The following is a 17,488-nucleotide window of genomic DNA, read 5'->3' on the forward strand; positions in this document are numbered from 1 at the left end:
TGATGCAAAGCAGAACTGGAAGGTTTCATAATCTATTTTACCAGAAGATACGTCGGTTAATTTTTCTGTTGGTCCTGAAGTCATTACGCCTCTGTGATGTGGCTTTTATCTCATTTCAGGATCCAAATAGCTGCAAGCTTAATGTTAACATTTGAGTGGTACTTACCCTATCCCCCTTTCTAGTACAGTTCTTTTGCCTAAAGCTGCACATCTTCAAATGTTTTGAGAAATCATTATACATATTCACAGCCTGCCTCATTAAGGTCAAACGTACAGGGTGGCTTCTCTAGCCACTCTCCCCCTTCCTCTGTTCTCTCTCCCTTCGCTTATTTTAACCGAAGTGGCACATGTAATAATTACTGCAATGACTTTGTGAGTAGACATTAAACAACCATAACTGTCATATCCTGTGATTTTTCTGTCTTCTTTTTGTAAATAGTGGGTCACTGGAGTGCTTTTTACTATGACATATGTAGAAACATATGGCATGAATATAAATGTGCCATCCATCACTCATACTGATGAAAAGTGCCCCAGCAGTGGTAAATGTTTAATTCTATTGCACATATCTGTATAATTAGTTTTTCAGATGAGACATTTTGCCTGATAACTGAACTTTCGAGGTACCAAAACTTTTATTCATACAGATATATTTAAGTGCATGTGAAACAAAATTGTGAGCAATTTAATTCAATAAATAAAAGTAAAGACCTCTTCTTTATGTAGATCCTTCTGTTTGATAGAGAAAAGAATTAGTGGGGTTTTTTTAGTTATTAACTCAAATAGAATAGGTTGGCATACATTTAAAAGCAGTAAACAGAATTTTGTCGTTGGGCAATGGTTACCTTTGCATGTAAACTAAAGTATAGAAACCTCACCCAGTGCAATCCCATTGCAGGCGGCTTCTAATACAGTATTGGAAGTCTGTTACCTAAAATACAGGAAGGAAAAATGGCTTCAGTGTTTCAAATGTGGCATGTGACCTGAAGTTTTTATTTTTCTAACAGCATCTCTGACACACTTTTCCTTCAGTTGTAGAGCTTTGTTTTTAATGAGTCTGTCAGACACATTTGCAAATTAAAGCGGTTTTCAGAGGTAAAAAGAGGAACAAATAGTTAAGAAGGATTGAGACTGTTGTTTCAGAGTTGAGGGTGTGGGGGGAAGAGCAAAAGCACCAAGCCATTTAAGACACTGGTTTGGGCCAGTTGGCTTATCAAGGTAGATTCTCAGTATACAGAAGGGAGAAAAGATACTGAGGGATAAGGAAAATGCTAGTCATTGAAGAGTCAGGGGATCATGTCTGGAGAAGCATCTCTGATGGCAGACTTTCTTCCTAAGGTGAGTTCATCCATCTGGTGTCAGGGTAAAATAACAGACCCGTGAGAGTTCTGGAGACAGAGCAGTCTATGTTTATGTCTCAGCCTGCCAAGCAGGCTGAAACATCCTGCATCTCAGTTTTAATTCATTGATTATCTTTCTCATCTGTTCTTATTTACAATGCACGCCCTTGGTATTCCAGGTTTCACTGGTACATCATTTGGTTTTGCATTCAGCTTTTTTATTATTTTTAATTTATGTCAAATTTGGCTTTCTTGCGAAAAGGATTTTTGTGGTACTTAACTGTATATCAACAAATTTGGCTAGTGCCTTTCCTCTCCATGCTGTGGAGCACAGTGCTGACTGCTGGTGAAGACATGATCATGATTGTTTTTCCAGCTGGACGTAAACTTTCCGCTCAGCCTCAATCAGTTCCCAGACTATAATCACCAGCCTTTCTCTGGGTTCATCTTGAACTTGCTTTCTGGAATCCTTCTGAAATAAATCAGGATGGTTTTCTTTTTGTTTGTTTGGTTTTGCCACAGGTTAACACTGAAAAATGGTAGGCACTCCTGTGCTTGGCAGTTACTTGGATTATCTGGATGTGAGGGATGACAGAGTCTAGGCAGTGGCTGTGTTCTGTGACTGCATGTTGAGTTTGCCATATTGCCAGACTGTTAAGGATGGAAGAGGAAAGGAATATAGGCTACTCAGCTCTACTGGTAAAACGACACGTGAGTCCCATGTGATTGTGAGGTTGTTTTTTATTACTTCAGTGTTCAGAACTGAAAAATACACTGCCCCAGAAAAAGTCTCCACATAGACATGAAGGCTTTATTAATCTCAGGGCTCATTGTAATATAAAAAAGGTAGAATTTGTTGGGAAAACAGAGTATGAATCAACATCTAATGACTTCACTAAACAAAAACGTGTCCTAACAAAAATGTGGTGTCATAATGTCAGGGTTTGCAGTGAATAATGTTGGAATTACATGATTCTAAATCATGTTAGAATATCTCTAGGTATTTTCTCCATTTGCCCTTGGGTGTGTAGAAAGTGAAAAGCTAGCCCAGTGTGCAACTGCAAAGAAAGTATCTAAACCATAAAATAAGAAATAATTTGTGAAATCTGCCCCCAGGAGAAGGTTCTTGATTTGCTCTGTTCAGTAGAGGACAAACTTCATCATTGGCATCTAAGGTATCTTCTCAAGTTGCCGAGTAATAGAAACACTTCCTACTGTCTGAGTACTTTCATTTGTTTCTTTCCCTTCTCCTTTCCTGTCCTGCCTCTAACTGTGGAGTGTCATATAAGTGAATATAGGAATAAAAGTCTATATCATGTTGCCCTCTTAATGTATTCCAAGGCCTCATAACTGGAGCATGAGCATCACAGAACATCCGTATATTAGGGGCATAAGGCAACCGAATATGCACTGACCTCAAAGAATAAGAACAAATTAGCATTTGAGAGTGATAGTAGTTGAAAATAAAGCAGATTTTTTTTTTTTTTGGCAAATTATTTAGTCTAGAAGGAGGAAAAAATCCTGACATCATCTGCAATCAGAAAATATTCCTCATTTGTTGGAAATTGAGCTCTTTTGAGCCGAACAGAAATTAGAAAACAACAAATCTTTTTAGAACTCCTCGTGCATTGCAGGACCCAGCAAAACTGTATTTCAAGAAATATGTCTATAACTGGAGAAGAAAAAAGGGATGGAAATAGGATGATGAAGGGTACCATCTGCCTTAAAATGTTCCTGTGAATGTTAGAAGCAAGCATTTAGCTTTGGATTCAGTCCCCTACATATGGCCTACTGGAGATGTGAGGAGCTCAACACAAGCTGCTCCAGGCCAGTAATATGCTTCAGTTATCCCTAGAAAATAGCTCATGTAGAAAACATTATTGAAAGCCCAAACAAAGTCTGTGTTTTCTGTAAAACTTTTATTTCTGCTTTTGGTCACTTAATTGACTTAAGGATAGGCAGTTATTTTACATATGAAATGATAGGAAAAGTTTTTGGTTTCTTTAAAAAAAATTATTTGTATGGTAATATTTTCCATGGGGTTTTTCTGTTGTTTGGGTGGATAGTCATGTTGAGGGATGTATGTATGTTTCTGCCTATGCCCTACATCACTGGGAAAGCTTGTCTGTGCTTCTTTGGACTTTGAGAAGTAAGCTCAGTGATCCAGCTGTACTGTGTCAAAGCCTGGAAGATGCGAGTTACTAGCTTCAGGTGGGGATTTCTGGTACACAGCAATACTTTCTCATATGTTTTTAAACAATACTTAAAAGAATGGCTTCTTAGCAAGTCCTGTTCAGAGCTGGTTGTTTCTAACTGCTAGTGCTGTCTTGTCTTGTTGACAGACAGTGAGACTAGGAAGAAAACCACTTACCTGTTCTAAGTATTCTTTCTCACGTCATTTTCTTTGAAACTCGAATCAATGTAACTAGAAGATCACAGAGCAGATTAGTTTAAAGGACACATTTAAAGTCCTGTTCAGATAGCAAATGGTGTATTAAGTTCACTTATTACTGAGATAATCAAGTGATTAAAAGATTATAGACACATTTAAAAAGGGAGAAGAGGGACACATTCCACTCTAGAATTCCCAACCAGTATTTAGGGTGCTCTGCCGCACACTGACACGTAATTCTCTAAATTAATTTACCTAGAAGGGTAGGTTTGCTTTGTTGTCACTACCGCTGTTAGGAAGCCAGGCCTTCTTGCTTCCTCCTGTAATCTTCTGCAAACAGAAGGGTTTTTTGGGCAATGAATAAATTGCAGTAGACATCCATTTTGATCTGCACATACATAAAAACTGCTGATGCAGTTTCCCCACACTGGCAGGAGGTGTCCAGTATGACTCTCCCAGGACTTACTAACAAGTTAGTGCAGATTGTGTAGGTGTGTCAGTCTGCAATTTTCTGGAGAGTTTGTGTGAAGACTGTCTTTGAACATTCCTACTAAATCCCAAGATTCTGTACGGGTGTGCATTTTATCACTTAGAAATTATCACTTAGTGCTTTTCCACAAAAGAAAACAAACATGCAATAACTGTGACGTGGATTAACTTCCAGAAAGGGTGGTTAGTACAGGTTTTAGGATAGCATCAGAATATACTGTAAGCTCATACATAAACTTCTGCCTCTGTTCTGCATGGTAGAAGGCAGATAGAACTGGGGAAACAGACTCTAGGGTGAGGGCAATAAGGGCAAAAAGGACTTAAATCTGGGATCATCTGGGAATTGGCCATTTTTTATCTCCAAGGCCACAGAAAGCAGCACTTCATCTGCAAATATGGCAGTCAGAAGATGCTATGAAGAATCTGCTTACATCCATGAAAATCAAGGAAGGATTTTCTCAGAACCAGATTTGGTTGCAGCCTACTGAGATTCTCACTTGCTCTGAAGCATCAGAAAGCAAAGAATGATTGAAATAAATTTGTTACAACTTAAAAGCAAACTAATAGTATTGCACATGGTTTAATGAGCAGAGTTAAGCCAATGGGCAAAAGATAAGGAGGAGTCCATGAGACCTTGTGCAGTGAGTAGGGAACAACTACAGCCAGGGAACTTCCACAGAGCAAACTTTCTTGTTTGGAACAGAAACCTGCGGGTTATGCAGAGCAGGTCTCTTGTTTAGAGAGTCTCAACTGCAAAGTGTAAGGATCTCCCTCCACTCATGTACTGGAAGCCAAGTATTCCCACGTCATGTTAAGGGTCTGTGTCTGCTTCTCTTGTGTTTAGAGTTCATGTTTATGATCCAGAATTAATGTCCTTTTTATGCTTCCTGCTTTAGAGGTTTTTCTATTTGCTAAGCCCAAGCTTTCTTATTTTCAGGGAGCTGAAAATATTTGCTTTATCTAGTATGTGTCAGGACATGCTTCCCTGAGTGGGAACTATTGAGGTAATGATCTTACATTAACCTAGATGAGATTTATGAGACTAACTGAAGCATTCAATAGTAAGCAATTTAAGAAAATCAGTGAGAATAAATTACTCCCTTCCAAAAATTATTATTGTGGTTTTTGCCAAAGCAGTATCCTAAACCTCGAGATATTTCTAAGTAACTAGCTTTTTTTCTCCACTTTGGGATGCATTTGTGCATCACAAATGAAAATCTCCGTAGATTTTCTTTCAGGCCAGCATTGTCTGACTACAGTGGAATAAACCTGTCAGTAGTCATAAAAGAAAATTGAATAGGTTTGTCACTGGTAATAGGAAAAAATACTGTTACAAAACAACTGCAAGTGGCAATGGTGTAAATTACTGTATCAGAGATCTAGGACCATTGCTACTCAGCTGGATTCCCTTTTTCCTAGCAATAGTCTGTGGAGAGGAATTTGTGATCTCATGGAGGTGTGGGTATTCCACAGAAACTGCTTGGCAGGTAGCTGGGGGGAGTTAAAATGCAAAGCTGATTAGCTCTCCAAAGCCAGAGCATGCAGAGTTCTCCCCCTTGCACTTCCTACTCATGGGTCCAGACCAAATCTGTTTCTGTCAGAAGCATTGGCTTGTACCTGAAGATGCTGCATTGCTAATATTGTTCTGGTAATTGCCACAGAACTATGCGGTAATGATTACTCTGACTTGTGCTGTACAGTAAGTGTCTAATGAACAAACAGCAGAGCCAGCTGGATGCTGACCAAGAGCTGTGCCGAGGCAATTGAGATGACTGACATCTGCTAGACAGAGCAGGTACGATAGGGCAGGCTCACAAGAATTTCTGATCAAGAGTTGTTACTAGCGAAAGGCCTTGCTCAGGAGCTGGCTTTGTGCGCTGGCATACATCTACTGCTTGCTTGGCTGTCTCACTGCATAACCGACGTTCCTTAGAAATATTCAGAGGGGTCTTCTGACACTGATTTCAGCAATCTTTACCACTGTGTACTGGAGTTCTGAGTAGTTGTTTTATCTCTGCCTGACACTTTTGCCATAATGGTCACACATTTTTGGTACAACAGTCATTTTAATACTAGAACCATGTAACTTGATGCCCAGCTGTTTTGCAGGCTACACTTTCAAATGCTTTGCAGGGCTTTGTGGCATCTGCAGTGGAAGAGAAGTGCTGCAGATGCCAGGGACCAGCAACCACATTTTTCATTAAATTGGAGACAGAAGAATCAAATTAAAGGAACTGCTGTTTCAGCCTTCTTGCTAGGCAGAAGTTACTAATCAATCTTAGGGCTTTTAGTGGTAAACTAAGTGCCAAACCTAGACAATTTTTCAAGATTAGATCTTAATATTTTCATATCAAATAATATTTTTGAAGATGTAGCTAGAACAAAGATATTATCTAATATCCCGTGGAATTACTTCCTTGCCTCCCCTGCCCTTTTGTTTCCAGTCCGTGTCAGCCTGGGAAACGTCTGCTATTAACTTAGTTGCTAACACTTTGCTCAATTGTATTTTGAACTAATGTTTTAAAACTGACATCAATATTAAGCCTTTTCACTTTCCACTTTTCAATAATTCTCCTTCATATGCTCTGTAAGTTTATTCTTCAGATTCACAAATGAGATTATATGTGGAGCAACCATCAGTATTGCCTGTGTTCTTTTGAGCAATAAAAAAAGTAACCCTAATTCCTGGACCAACTCCCTGCATTTCTTGAGGTACTCTGTTCTCTCAGAATGGTCTTTCTTTTGGGATCTTGAAAAAATGTTGGGGTTTATATAATTTTTTGTTTCTTGTAGGTAGTTGTTTTTCTGCGGTTTTTTTGTTTGTTTGTTTGGTTGGTGTTTTTTTCTTTTTTAAAGAAAATAGAAGGATCTTTACTTTTTATTTATTTACACCACATCCTTATGCATGAGCAAATATTTCCCAAATGACTGGAATAAAATGAATTTTTTTAAAAAACAGACAGTTGATTGTCCAGTTTTTTTAAGAAAACTGGACAGTCTACCTCTGCTGTATGCATTGCAAAGATTTTCCATTATTAGTGAAATCTTAGAATTATTAATTTTTTGACCTTTTCTTTTTGGCAAATTTAGTGCTCATCGAATTTATGTATTGGCCATGTGTATGCCAGTTGTGCAAAGAACTTTTTCTACATGGCTTTAATTTTGGGAAAGGATCTTCTTTTCAAGGTATAAAAAATGCTATAAATCAAAGCCACCTTTCTGTCTAGAAACTTGTATTAGTGTTAATTCTTGAATTGATAATGGAAGATAGTTATCTTATAATCAGTTTCCTCAAATATCCAGTTTCAATATTTAGTGAAATTTAACTCATTAAGAAGATATTCATGGATTACAGTGGGGCGAAAACTGCAGCTCTACTGAAATGCATAAGTTTCACCTTCTCTGAAACAGTTCTGTAAGAACTAAAAATTACAATTATTATCAGCACTTTTATTCATAGTATGTACTCCTTTTCTCTTTGGGTAATTTGTGTGTGTTTGTTTCTGGAATAGTTCAACTGGCAGGGTTGTACAATGGGTAATGAGTCCAGCTGCCTGACCATCTCCGGGCTGGCCAAAAGTTAAAGCATGGTTGCTCAGGGCCTTGCCTAAATGCCTCTGAAACAGTGACAGGCGTGGGGCATTGACAACCTTGCCAGGAAGCCTGTCCCAGGGCCTGACCACTTTGAAATGTAAGGAAAAATATGGTCAAGAAACAGAACAAATGTGGGACTTCACTTTCCGAGAGGATGACTTCACCACAAGCAGGGCACGAGCAAATGTCCCCTGGTGCATTGGTAAGGAGCGGTGAGGAAATCCTGCTCTCTACATCTCTGCAGAGTCCATGCAGAGGGAACCACAAGCCCGTCTTTCCCCTCTCACATCCCCCATCCAAAGGAACGCGACTGGCATAAATGCCCTTTGCACAGTCTGGCTGTCCAGATGGATGGAGAGGGACTCCCAGCAGCTGTGCCCCGTGCATGGCCACCAAGGGCAGGGACAGCCCCCTAAGCCTGCTGGGCACAGGGGCTGCCTCGGGGCTGGCACCCCAAAGCCCTCCTCCCAGGGGGGCTAGGCAGGGGATTGGGAGGAATCAGGGGGGCTGTGTCATCCCTGTGTCACAGTGCCATAACCTGGCAAGGCAGCAGTCACAGTACCCCAGGAGAGTATAAAAGGGGCATTATTCCGTATCCCCTGGTCAGAGCTGGCCGGGAACCGGCCTGAAGACAGCCGAGAGGAAGGCCTGGAGGGGCCGGTGGGATTCCCTGGGGGCTGAGGGAGGAAGACCGGGGGACACTGAATGAGGCTGCTGGAGATGAGAAGAACCACCAGCACCTGGAGGTGCCCAAGGCTATCAGGTCTTTTCAGCTGGGCAGCCATGGCACCACCAAGGGAATGCTTTCTTGAGGAGCGCTGCAGAGCTCACCGACTTCATCCCTGTGGAGCCAGGAGCAGTGGCCGTGAGTTATGGGATGCAGAGATATTGCCAGGGGTCCCAGAGCTTTGGAGCAGCCACTGGTGCCCTGCCAGGCACAGGAAGGATTCTTGTCCCCCCAGGTCGATCAGGCCAGGGGTGTTTGGTCACTCTTGGGAGCCCCTGAGGTGGCTCCGGGCTGAGGGAGAAGAGGGCTGGGGCATCTCCCGGGCGGCGTGCCCAGCCCGTGGGACGAGGAGGCCGGTCTCGCTCACGTGCTCAGGGAACAGCCGATCGCCAGCGCTGCCTGGGGTCAGGAAGGAATTTTCCCCCAGGGCACATTGGCACTGGCCCCCGGGGGTTTTTTGCCTTCCTCTGCAGCACTGAGCGCGACCACTTGTCAGGGCTCCTGCGGTCCCTTGGGCCAGGTCACCGCCTGCTGCTGGTGCCCCACGAAGGTGGCCTCGTGCCCCGCATCCGGGGGGAGGAAGCTTTTGAGGCTGCCAGGGGGCCCCCAGCGTGGCCCCCGCGGGTTGCTGCTTTTCCTCGGTAGCACTAAGCACAGCCCCTGGCCAGGGCTCCTCGGGGCCCTTTCGGCCAGGTTCTTGCCCGCTGCCCTCGCACCTCCGAGGCACCCCCGTGCCCTGGCGCTCTGGCTCTCTTGCCCATCGCAAGCCTTGGCAGGAGCCAGCTCTGCAAAACCATCTCATTGTCGTTTTTCAACCTGTGGTGAATGCCGGGAACAGAAGGCTCTCCTTGTCATAATGTTTATGGTTGGCCACTTTAGAGACAAGACCACTAGGCCACGGCCGTCTGCTCTGAGGGAGTACTGCTGTTCTCAGGATATTGAGGCTTAGCTGTTTTTCCTAAGGAAAACAGCTCAGGCGTTTCTAAAAATGAGTACAAGTGGGATAAAAAAATCCATGGGGAAACGAGCAGGTATTGCTCACCTCACAAGGCTTTGCAGCCATTCCATCGAGGAGCTCATGCTGCTTCAGACCGAGTGCCTGATCTCAGCCTCCCCAGGGTCAGAGATGTGGGGGTTTTGCCATCCTGTGGAAACCCAGTGAAACTGGATGGACACAGAACCCCTTTGCAAACTGCCCGCCACACCTGCTCTTTGCAAATTTGCCTGGATGGTCAAACGATCTTGAGGCGATGCAAAGCTCTACCCCCCCCAGGAGGGACGTGCCTCCTGCCCACAAGGTGACAGAGGCAATGCCCAGGCTGGGACGCGACTGCCCATTCAATCCCTTCTGCTGGGGCAGGGCTGGGAAGAAATGTCAGCAGAGATTTCCTCAGCCCGTGCTGGTAGGGAAAGGAGGTAGGAAGAAAATGACGAGAGGAGAGAATATTGAAGCTGGAGGGGACGTACAACAATCATTGAGTCCAGCTGCCTGGTCACTTCCCAGCGCTGACCAAAAGTTGAAGCATGGTTATTAAGGGCACTGTCCAAATGCATCTGAAACGGTCGTGACAGGCATGGGGCATCGACCACCTCGCCAGGAAGCCTGTCCCAGGGATTGACCACTTTGAAGTGTGAGGAAAAAGATGATCAAGAAACAAGCCAAGTTTTGTACGTCTGTTCCTTTCCCAAGTCCCCACAAGCAGGGCAGGAACAAATGTCCCTTGGTGCATCGGTAAGGAGTGGTGAGAAAATCCTGCGCCCGGGCGGCTGCGTCACCCCTGGTCACCCCCGTGTCACAGTGCCGTCACCTGGCAACGCAGCAGTCACAGTGGCCCGGGGGAGTATAAAAGGGGCCTCGTCCTGTGTCCCCCGGGCAGAGCTGGCCTGGCACCGGCCTGAAGACACCCGAGAGGAAGGCCTGGAGGGGCCGGTGGGATTCCCCGGGGGCTGAGGGAGGAAGGCTGGGGGACACTGGATATGAAGTTGCTGGAGCTTCTGCGCTTCAAGGGCAGCTGTGACGAGGCTATGTTCCAAGTTCATCTGATGGATGGAAACCTTGCTTGAGCCTTCAGGGAGCAGACACAAGCCCCTCAGGAGATGAGAAGAACCACCAGCACCTGGAGGTGCTCAAGGCTATCAGGCTTTTTCAGCTGGGCAGCCATGGCACCACCAAGGGAATGCTTTCTTGAGGAGCGCTGCAGAGCTCACCGGCTTCATCCCTGTGGAGCCAGGAGCAGTGGCCGTGAGTTATGGGATGCAGAGATATTGCCAGGTGTCCCAGAGCTTTGGAGCAGCCACTGGTGCCCTGCCAGGCACAGGAAGGATTCTTGTCCCCCCAGGTCGATCAGGCCAGGGGTGTTTGGTCACTCTTGGGAGCCCCTGAGGTGGCTCCGGGCTGAGGGAGAAGAGGGCTGGGGCATCTCCCGGGCGGCGTGCCCAGCCCGTGGGACGAGGAGGCCGGTCTCGCTCACGTGCTCAGGGAACAGCCGATCGCCAGCGCTGCCTGGGGTCAGGAAGGAATTTTCCCCCGGGGCACATTGGCACTGGCCCCCGGGGGTTTTTTGCCTTCCTCTGCAGCACTGAGCGCGACCACTTGCCAGGGCTCCTGCGGTCCCTTGGGCCAGGTCACCGCCTGCTGCTGGTGCCCCACGAAGGTGGCCTCTCGTGCCCTGCAGCTGGGGGGAGGAAGGCTTTTTTTCCCCCGCGGTGGGCGAGCAAGTGTCCCTGCCCGGGGTTTTTTGCCTGCCTCTGCAGCACCGCGCAGGGCCCCTGGCCAGGGCTCCTTTGGGCCATTCTGGCCAGGTGCCTGCTGCTGGTGCCCCACGAAGGTGGCCTCGTGCCCCGCATCCGGGGGGAGGAAGCTTTTGAGGCTGCCAGGGGGCCCCCAGCGTGGCCCCCGCGGGTTGCTGCTTTTCCTCGGTAGCACTGAGCACAGCCCCTGGCCAGGGCTCCTCGGGGCCCTTTCGGCCAGGTTCTTGCCCGCTGCCCTCGCACCCCCGAGGCACCCCCGTGCCCTGGCGCTCTGGCTCTCTTGCCCATCGCAAGCCTTGGCAGGAGCCAGCTCTGCTCTGCCCTCGGCTCCCTTTCCCCTGGGCTTCTGCCTGGTGCCAAACAGCCTCCGCCTGGCCGGGCTCCAGGCTCGCTGCCCCATCAGGAGCTGCCACTTTCCAGCTCTCCCATGTGCAAGGCAAGCGCAGGGCAGGCACGAGAGCGCTTTCCATGCATCCCTGGCCAAGAACAGTGGTGAACGTTTCCAATGGAAAGAAGTGTGCTTTTCATCAATATATGCCATACCTGGAAAATACTTCATGGCTCCTCAGACTGCATTCTTCTTCTTTCCCTTCTTTTGTGCATGGTCGGTCCTGGGGCTCATTCATGAAGCTCTCACTCTTCAGCAAGCAGGCACTGCTTGGCCTGTGTCCCTGCTGCTCCTCTCTGTGGCTCTGTGCCTTTCCCATGCCAGGCTGCAAGGGATGGGTTTTCCAGCTGAACTGAGGGATGCACCAGCCTGCTCCTGCCTACACATGTGCGTTGTCTTAATGCTTGTGAACATGTGCTTCAGAGCAGATTCAGAAGAATAAAGTCCTGTTTCTACTTGTAACCTTTCTGATTTGTGTCCTTGAAAGTGTTTATGGAGCCAAGAAACCCCTGGCATTTTAGGGAACTAACAGTCTCATTGTTATTGAACTCACGGTGAGAGCAAGGAATGGAATGGAATGGGAGTAGACTAGCTGTGTTGCAAGGTACCTACAATAGCCATCTCATTGAACTGCCTGATGACTTCAGGGATGAGTAAAAGCAAAGCATGGTGTTTTATAATGGTATTATATATTAATGGGCATTATCCAAATACCTCCTAATAACTGATAGGAATGGGGTAATGTCCACTTGGCCAGGACGCCTGTTCAAGGGTTTAACCACCCTCTTTGTGTTGTCAACATAGCTTTGAGCCATTCCCAGGCATTCTGGCACCAGGTGCCAGGCGGAGCAGCTCAGCACCTCCCTCTCCATGTCCCCTCCTCAGGCAGTAGAGAGCAGTGAGGTCGCCCCTCAGCTGCTTTCCCTCCAAACTAGACAAATGCAGAGTCCTCAGCCACTCCACAAAGGACATGGGACATGCCTTCTAGCCCTTCACCAGCTTTGGTGCCCTACTTTGGGCACATTCAAGGACCTTAACAGCCTTCCTAAATGGGGACGGGACCCTGCACACAAAGCTCAAGGTGAGTTCACCCCAGCACTAAATGCAGCAGGATGATCACCCTTTGGACGGGCCGGTGATGCTGTGCTTGGTGCACCCCAGGGTGGGGTTTGCCCCCGTGGCTGCCAGGGCACACTGCTGACTGCTGCTGAGCCTCCTGTCAGCCAGCACCCCCAGAGCCCTTCCTGCAGGGCTGCTCTCCCGCCACTCCTCTCCCAACCTGTACTTGTGGCCGGCTTTACTCCCTCCCAGGTGCAGGATCTGGCATTTGGTCTTGTTATATTTCATGCCACTGATGATTGCCCATTGCTCCAGTCTATCCAGAGCCCTCTGCAAATCCTGCATCCACATCACTGATACAAATATTGAAGAGAACTGGCCCTAGAACTGAGCCCCGAGAAACCGGAGACTGGTCACCAGTCAGATATTGCCGTTCATACTACTAACTCTTCGAGCCATTCATCCAGCCTTTCACCCCATGCACTGTGTACCTTGTTGTTGAGGGTTTTTTGTCCCTTTTTTGCTCTTTCTTTTTCCTTTTTTTCTTCTTCTCCTCCTCCTCCTCTCCTCTCCTCCATTCCCTTTCCCTTTCCTTGTCTTCTCCTGTCTTCTTATTGTGCTTCTTAATTAGTGGACAAGTTTGTTGAAGAAGTACAATGAAACCTTTGGTCCATTGAATTAATTGGGGATTTTTTTGTGCGTTCACTGGTTTCTTTCTGCATGTAATTTTTTATGTGTACATGTTTGGAATTGTTCAGATAGTATAGAAGAAATAAATATACATTGTCATGCAAGTTTCAGAGCTGCATTTGGAAGTCTGCAAGCAGGTGGATTTCTGTAGCTACACAGTATGCAGTGAAGTCAGTAGTCTTCATAAATTTTCAGTGTTTGGTTAATGGATTTCATCTTCTATAGTGGATAATATTTGAAGTTAAACAATGAGGATAATTTGTCATAGTGTAGGAAATTCTAAAACTGAATATTGAAGTGTAAATAAATACATGTCTGTTAGGCAGAAAAACTTCAGAGACCTCTTGGATGTCATTAGTTTAATTTGATCCATAGATAATTTAATATTCTTGTGTTTACAGAGATCTCTAGATATCAGAAGGTTGCCTGATTATAAAAGATGGTATCATTTGTTTTTCTTGCTCAAGGAAGTCAACTTTCTATTTGCTAAATATGGGGAAAGCTAATAAAATAAATAGGAAACTTGTTAATATTTAGATGGTTTCCATTACAGTCAGTACTTCCACTTGAGACTTACATATTTTATTCCAGATGTCATCTTTTTAATATTATGATGGAGAAATCCTTTAAAGCGCTATGTAAAATGTAGTCAAACAGCTAAATGTCCAGCAAAGCTGCATGAAATGCGAGCGTACTTTCCTAGAGAAAAGATGATGTATGTGTAAAGAAGAGTCATGGAGGGAGGCCAAAGTGCAGGCCCAGACCGAATATGCTGGAGCATTTGGGGAAGCTTTTGCAGTAATCCACTTGATCACATGTGGGACCTTGTCTGATCCAGCATAGTATTCTCTATAACCTCTAAATATCAGGCTGTCTCTTGTGAATTGAGGTGTTTCATTGCAAATAAAATTTCTCATTGCTCTGGAAAGTAGTTAGCTGTTGTCATGGATGGCTTCTGTCTATACTTGAAACCTCAGTAGGAGCAGAGATGGTGTAATGAATCTTTTCCCTGATAAGGATGGAACAAAACCACTTAGCCATTCAGTTCCCATGGAGCCAAGCTACGAAGTCCAGCTATGCACAGTCACAATTGTTTTGGCTTCTCAGAAATAGTAATTTAAAATATATCATCTCTGCATAATGAAATATATGTTGAATATGTTAATAGGTAGTGGTTTAGTTCTGAGTATTATTGGAGTAGATGGGACAGTATTTATAAGCCTTCAATGAAAAGGAAAGCAATATTAGACTTAGTAAAGCATCTTTATTTTCATATATTCCTCCCTCTTCTCCAAATTCTGTGGTCGTTTCTGTGCATGATCTGACTTCTTTATGAATGCATAAAAAGAGTAAGCAGAAGAAACAGGTTTATGGAAATACACATTTCTCTGCTTTTCTTCTCATGAATCCCATGCCTGCTGATGCTAGAAAGAATCTGTTGGATATCTGCTAGCAGGAAGCCATGAGGCAGCTGGTACAACACTGGGGTTTCTTGGAGTGTTTCTGCACAGCACTGTTGGAGGTATATGACACTTCAGGTACTACTTTCACAGGATGCAGACTGCAAGGATAGTTGGAGTTTCTGAGGATGCTGATTTGTGTTTCCTTAACAGAACCACTTGTATAAAAGCACTCTGTCCCTTCAGGTAGAAGTAGTGTCCCCTGCAATGAGTTAGGGTGTGTTTAATGATGGTTGTGTAGCTCCCGAGATGAGAGGGAAAGAGGTCACATGGTTTGGTTATGTGGAAGTGAAAAATTTCACATTCAAGAATCTCTGGAGGTTGAAAGTTTCTTGTCAGTCTAGCATGATCTTTATTCCTCACTCTTATAGTAATTTTAATTTTTTCATTAAAAGAATTAAACTTGTGACCTTTACTATTCATATGTGGGACTTTTGTCTTAGGACCAAGCTATGCCTTTTTCTGTAATTTGGCATAATAAATTGTGATTTCTCTCTTCTACCTTATGAGTTGACTGAGATAGAACCAGATCACAACATCCACACAAGGAAAAACTTTTAAACTGGCTTCATTAAAGATGCTTACTTTAACATGAAGTCTAATTAGATTTTTTCTTTCCTCATAATATCATGTTTCAAACCACAGGTTTGCTAAAAAGCTATATATATAATGTGTTTTAAAATAATGCATGGGTTTTTTATGATAAATGAAATCACTGAAGTACTGTGATGTACTGTGGAGTTCTGTGTTATGCTTCATTTGAGAGATTAGTAACAGAGTCAATCAAGACATCAAAATTGCCTGTCACAGCGTAACTAAACTGCATTCTTCTATCTTGGAGCATCTAATGGCAGTGGGGTTTGAATTTCCTAATGAACAAGTGCTGAAATGTCAAAACCACAAGAAACATGATATTACACTAAACTGCGTATGATAGCAGTGTTTGTTATGTAGTTAGGCAGTGCCTCAGGAAAACATGCTTAAGTTTACATGGCAGTCTTCAAATGGGATTCCTAAATGTAAGTGTGGCTGATGTGATTTGGGATAATGATGAAATTTTTAAAAATTATCAGAAGTGTTCATTATAACTTTGAACTGTAACTTGTCCAATCCGGCGACACCTTCTGAAAGCAAAATGAAAAAGAATATTGGTTAGGAATGCAATTGTCCAGATTTCTCTTTCCAAGTGTTCAGTTGCAAATGGCCAAAAAGCCATTATCAAAAGGAAGCTGCGTTCTTGAAAATGAAGTAGGGTACTTAATGAAAACATGTCTTTTTTTTAATGCTTCACACCAATATTTTTTTATTATGAAATAATTCCAAAGGCTACCTCAGTGCACTATATTCCTTTTCCTGTCTTTCCAAGGAGAGGAGTTAGCAAGATGTGAGGGTGGAGGACATTGTTCTTGAAAGAATTAAGTTGGATCAGTGAAGACTATGTCAAGGATTCAAGCACTCAAAAGCTGATGAGAGAAAAAAAAGGTGAAGTTTGTTTAGTGGTAACAGTTGAGACCTGTGTTAGTCTTCTTTCTGCCTCTTCAGGAGAACAGAAATTAAAACTGATCTAATTTTTTAGTCAAGATAGTTCAGGAAATGGTTTATTAAGGTTCAAGCTAATGCAGTGAAAGCTTTGAAGACCCCTTTATTTCAAGATAGCCTTTAAATATTTTTTTTAAACTGTGGTACCTTTTTTCAGTGATTCTAGGAAGTGCTGTTTAGAATCATAGCTAAAGAGTTGTGCTATGTTGTTTTGTAAAAGAAAAAAAGTCAGGCACTAACTGTTTTGTCTTAAGTTCATATGCTGCCATGATATGATAAAATGAGCTGAAAGACACTTTAAGGCAGACGTGCGCATTTGATTTTTCCAGTTGTATAATACCAGGTTATAGATTAGTCTAGTCCTCAGAAGGTAGAATTAGTTGTCGATTCTTCAGTTATTGAACTGAAAAAAAAAAAATAAAAAAATCCAACCCTTGCCCATATTCTGTTCACTATGCTGAAAACAACCGTACTGTTAATTCCTTTATGTCCTTTGTTCTTGACTTTAATGTTCCTTAATCTAAACTGAACTGCAATTGCCGTCTGTTAGACTAGGCCCTTAAATGATCCGAGTCCTCCTTCATATGGCTGTACTGTGTCTCATTATTTATTGTTCCTTTCAATATGTAATCATTTTTTAATTCTTCTTTCTATTAACACTCATATGAGGTAATTTTGTTCATTAGGGCCCAAATCTGATTTAAGCTTTTCCCCCCAGGCACTGTTTTTAGTATAACAATGTTTTGTGTTGCTACAGTCTTTTTTTTTTTATTTTTTTATTTGAATGCAGGAGTGATCTATGTTCTGTTTCTTGAGATACTCTTGGCATTAGCTTTTACATACCTACAACTGGTTGAATGGCTGGAAATCATCTCTAGTAATCCAGAGAAGTCAAGTTCTGCCTCATTAATACCCTGTCAGATTTCTGACGAGTTGTGTTGGAACAGCCATTTGATTGTCACTTTGATAAGAGTTGGTTCCCTGAATACGTTATTTTGGTCACTTCTTTCCACTGTATCTTGTAAAGCATCTGATTCATCTATTACATATGTTTTAAAA

At 43.8% G+C, this 17,488-nt stretch overlaps 1 protein-coding gene and 1 long non-coding RNA gene across 2 annotated transcripts in view; one reads left to right on the forward strand and one right to left on the reverse strand.

Annotated features, from left to right (window-relative positions):
* CNTNAP2 (contactin associated protein 2) overlaps positions 1–17,488 on the forward strand; it is a 1,227,711-nt gene that overhangs the window by 861,805 nt on the left and 348,418 nt on the right. The window lies entirely within an intron of this gene.
* On the reverse strand, positions 7,291–10,827 carry LOC308063320. Its single transcript, XR_013927918.1, has 2 exons — positions 10,133–10,827; positions 7,291–9,466 (listed from the first exon to the last, which is right to left on the reverse strand). It is a non-coding gene; the product is annotated as an uncharacterized lncRNA (long non-coding RNA).

The sequence above is a fragment of the Falco punctatus genome, assembly GCF_963210335.1.
Source record: "Falco punctatus genome assembly, chromosome: 4".
NCBI classification, from domain to species: domain Eukaryota; kingdom Metazoa; phylum Chordata; class Aves; order Falconiformes; family Falconidae; genus Falco; species Falco punctatus.